Source organism: Haliotis rufescens, unplaced genomic scaffold, assembly GCF_023055435.1.
Source record: "Haliotis rufescens isolate VD_foot unplaced genomic scaffold, xgHalRufe1.0.p SCAF_107, whole genome shotgun sequence".
Lineage (NCBI taxonomy): Eukaryota > Metazoa > Mollusca > Gastropoda > Lepetellida > Haliotidae > Haliotis > Haliotis rufescens.
This window is the reverse complement of record NW_025963788.1, coordinates 801,490-807,144: the sequence shown is the minus strand read 5'-3', so window position 1 is coordinate 807,144 and position 5,655 is coordinate 801,490.

The window sequence follows — 5,655 nt, the reverse complement described above, 5'->3', positions numbered from 1 at the left end:
CATCAATATGATACTGAGGCGACACACATGACATCATCAATATGACACTGAGGCGACACACATAACATGATCAATATGACACTGAGGCGACACAGATGACGTGATCAATATGATACTGAGGCGACACACTTGACATGATCAATATGATACTGAGGCGACACACATGACATCATCAATATGACACTGAGGCGACACACGTGACATGATCACTATGATACTGATGCCACACACATCACATCATCAATATGATACTGAGGCGACACACATGACATCATCAATATGACACTGAGGCGACACACATAACATGATCAATATGACACTGAGGCGACACAGATGACGTGATCAATATGATACTGAGGCGACACACTTGACATGATCAATATGATACTGAGGCGACACACATGACATCATCAATATGACACTGAGGCGACACACATGGCATGATCAACAGGATACTGAGGTGACACACATGACACAATCAATATGATACTGAGGCAACACACATGATACAATCAATATGACACTGAGGTGACACAGATGACGTGAACAACAGGATACTGAGGTGACACACATGACATGGTCAATATGATACTGAGGTGACACACATGACATAATCAATATGACACTAAGGCGACACACATGACATAATCGATATGACACTGAGACGACACACATGACACAATCAATATGATAATGAGGCGACACAATCAATATGATACTGAGGCGACACACATGACATCATCAATATGACACTGAGGCGACACACATGGCATGATCAACAGGATACTGAGGTGACACACATGACACAATCAATATGATACTGAGGCAACACACATGATACAATCAATATGACACTGAGGTGACACAGATGACGTGAACAACAGGATACTGAGGTGACACACATGACATGGTCAATATGATACTGAGGTGACACACATGACATAATCAATATGACACTAAGGCGACACACATGACATAATCGATATGACACTGAGACGACACACATGACACAATCAATATGATACTGAGGTGACACACATGACACAATCAATATGATAATGAGGCGACACACATGGCATGATTAATATGATACTGAAGCGACACACATGACACGATCAATATGATACTGACGCGACACACCTGACATGATCAATATGACACTGAGGCGGCACACATGACATGATCAATATGACACAAATACGATGCTGCAGCAATACAAATGGCATGATAAATATGACACAAATACAATGCTGCAGCGATACAAATGACATGATCGATATGACACAAATACGATGCTGTAGCGATACCAATGCCATTGTCAATATGACACAAATACGATGTTGTAGCGATACACATGACATGATCAATATGACACAAAAACGATGTTGTAGCGATACACATGAGATGATCAATGTGACACAAATGCGATGTTGTAGCGGTGTAAATGACATGTTCAATATGACACAAATACGATGCTGTAGCGATACACATGACATGTTCAATATGACACAAATACGATGCTGTAGCGATACACATGATATGATGAATATGACACAAATACGATGCTGCAGCGATACACATGACATGATCAATGTGACACAAATACGATGCTGTAGCGATACAGATGACATGATCAATAAGACATATGAATGATGCTGTGGCATTACACATGACTTGATCAATATGATACAGATAATATGCTGTGGCGATATACAAGCCATGATTAATATGACACAAAAACGATGATGTAGCTATACACATGACATGATCAATATGACACAAATATGACTCTGTACCGATAAACATGGCATGATCAATATGACACAAATACAGTGCTGTGGCGATGCACATAACATTGTCAATGTGACAAAAATACCATGGTGTATCGATACACATGACTTGATGATTATGACACATATATGATGCTGTGGCGATACACATGACATGATCAAAATGACAGTGATACGATGCTGTAGCGATACAAATGACATGATGAATATGACATAAATACCATGGTGTATCGATACACATCACATGACCAATATGACACAAATACGATGCTGTAGCGATACCAATGTCATTGTCAATATGACACAAATGCGATGTTGTAGCGGTGTAAATGACACGATCAATATGACACAAATACGATGATGTAGCGATATGCATGACTTGACCAATATGCCCAAAATACGGTGCTGTTGCGATATATGAGCAATGTTCAGTTTGATGCTCAGAAATACATGCTGTTTTACTATTGTACACACAGGATAAATTCCTTTCTTTTCAATCTTCGTTAGGTCAGTGAACTCATCGTTTTGCCTGGCTTGTGGTCCAAGAAGTAATTCTGTGACAGAAGAGCTTTTTTTCTCAAACTATGTGTGACGTCATTCAATATGACGTCATTAGATTAGATATGTGTTTAAGATAGTGTAGTCAAAAGACATTTTCACCTTAGAACTAACTGCATAGGCATGAGTAATGAGGTGTGACGGTATTTGCATGTATTTGTCCATTTCATTTGTTGCGTCACACACATAATCTAAGTTCAGGAAATCCTGATGTGTGCGTTCGTGATGTGAATATATCAATTCCTACTTCGTCCCCTGTTTCCTGTGCCAACTATAAACTTGAAAATGCACGTGTAGATGTTGACGTCATCAATTCTGACCCCAAAGATGTCTGCAACACCAACTTCATTGCCTCCGACGACAACACATCTTCCTGTTATACCGGTGCATCATGGGAAGTGGTGCCAGTCAAGTGTGTGTCGTGTTATATAGGCAAGGCACGACTGTCCATGGTGGGTTCATAATGATGATTGGTTTGTCTTTATTGTCGACAATGATAAACAAAAATTGAACTCCATTCAAATATGTATTCCTAGATCCCAAATCGATCAATGTTGTCTATATAAGATTTGTTTGTCTGTTTGTTTGTTTGTTGTTTTACGTCGCACTCAGCAATATTCGAGCTATATGACTGCTGTCTGTAAATAATCGAGTCTGGACCAGAAAATCCAGTGATTGGCATCATGAGCATCGATCCACGCAATTGGGACCGATGACATGCCTCAACCAAGTCTGCGAGCCTTACCAACCGATCCCATTAGTCGCCTTTTACGACAAGCATAGTCGCCTTTTTTATGGCAATCATGCGTTGCTGAAGACCTATTCTACCCCGGATCTTCACGGTCCGTCAATATAAGAAGGCAAATTATATCGGTTTTGATATGTCTAGCTGTATCATGTCGGAGTTTGTGATACTGTATCATGTCGGAGTTTGTAACATGACAAGCTGTATCATGTTGGAGTTTGTGATGTGTCTAGCTGTATCATGTTGGAGTTTGTGACATATCTTGCTATATCATGTCGGAGTTTGTGATATGTCCAGCTGTATCATGACGGAGTTTGTGATATGTTTAGCTGTATCATGTCGGAGTTTGTGATATGTCTAGCTGTATCATGTCAGAGTTTGTGATATGTCTAGCTGTATCATGTCGGAGTTTGTGATATATCTATATGTATCATGTCGGAGTTTGTAATATGTCTAGCTGTGTCATGTCGGAGCTTGTGATATGTCTAGCTATATCATGTCGGAGCTTGTGATATGTCTAGCTATATCATGTCGGAGTTTGTGATATATCTAGCTATATCATGACGGAGTTTCTGATATGTCTAGCTGTATCATGTCTGAGTTTGTGATATGTCTATCTGTATCATGTCAGAGTTTGTGAAATGTCTATCTGTATCATGTCGAAGTTAGTGACATGTCTTGCTGTATCATATCGGAGTTTGAGATATATCGAGATTAATCATGTTTGAGTTAGGAATATGTCCATCTGTATCATGTCGGAGTTTGTGATATGTATGTCTGTATGATGTTGGAGTTTGTGAAATGTGTAGCTGTATCATGACGGAGTTTGCGATATGTCTAGCTGTATCATGTCGGGTTTTTTTCAAATTTAGAGCCATTTTCACGATTATCATTTGACAAACAAATGATCAGCTCATATTTAGGTAGATGTGATTGATGCCCGTGGCGATTCCAGGCAGGACAGTAGGTCCAGCAGACCGTGCCTGAAGTCAGAGTACAAACCAGATGGGGTGTTCGCGGCTCCCTGGTTGATAACATGAAACATATCCCAATTATGTTGATCAATGTATCTAGCTGTATCATGTCGGAGGTAGACACCATATCCCAATTCTGTTGATCATGTATCTAGCTGTGTCATGTCGGAGGTAGACGCCATATCCCAATTCTGTTGATCGATGTGTCTAGCTGTATCATGTCGGAGGTAGACGCCATATCAAAATTCTGTTGATCGATGTATCTAGCTGTATCATGTCGGAGGTAGACGCCATATCCCAATTCTGTTGATCGATGCTCATGATGTCGATCACTGTCATGTCTGGCCATGACTCAATTATTGATAAACCACGTGACATCCATTCTTCATAACAGGTTCCATCCAAGTACTATGTAGAAAATCTGACCTTTGACCTTGCTGCCGGGATGATGCTGAGACTGGAAGGGTCGGGAAACATGGCTGACCCGTAAGCAAGAAAACACATTGACGTATTTATTTTTTTACATACACAAATCAGATGTGTTAGTTAAAAATAAGAAATACACACATACAGTATCAAAGTAGAAATAGGTAGCACCACGTCACATAACATAAACAAAATGATTATCACTCCTCGCCCAAATTGGATATAACTTTTATTTAGAGCAACCTTACTATAATAAGAATAATCAAACCTTTCCCCTACACTTTTGGACATGCTTACAATTTGACAAAGTTTCATAGCTATCACACATTAGTACGTATGTATCTTGTTCTTTGCAGCAATCGCGTCGTCCTTAAAGACTCAGGCCCTGACTATGTGTATCTTTTGTCCCTGAGATGGAGTTATACCCCACCTCGAGCCGTCTTCAACACAAAGCAGGGAGGCGCCTTCGGTACAGAGGAGGTAGAGGATGGTGTGTCAGTCAACGACATTAGTAACTACACCATTGAAGTCCACATCAGTGAGTCTGCCTTCATGGTGAGTTGATTGTCAATTACTATATGGCTTTCCTTACCAACTGCCTTCATGGTGAGTTGATTGTCACTTACTATATGGCTTTCCTTACCAACTGCCTTCATGGTGAGTTGATTGTCAATTACTATATGGCTTTCCTTACCAACTGCCTTCATGGTGAGTTGATTGTCAATTACTATATGACTTTCCTTACCAACTGCCTTCATGGTGAGTTGATTGTCAATTACTACATGGCTTTCCTTACCAACTGCCTTCATGGTGAGTTGATTGTCAATTACTGTATGGCTTTCCTTACCAACTGCCTTCATGGTGAGTTGATTGTCACTTACTATATGGCTTTCCTTACCAACTGCCTTCATGGTGAGTTGATTGTCAATTACTATATGGCTTTCCTTACCAACTGCCTTAATGGTGTGTTGATTGTCAATTACTATATGACTTTCCTTACCAACTGCCTACATGGTGAGTTGATTGTCAATTACTATGTGACTTTCCTTACCAACTGCTTGCACCCGTCACCACAAAAGGGTTCCTTTTGTTTTTCAAAAGAACAATTGATCTTTTACATGCTCACACTGTTACTACAAGTATACACTTGACTTATATGACG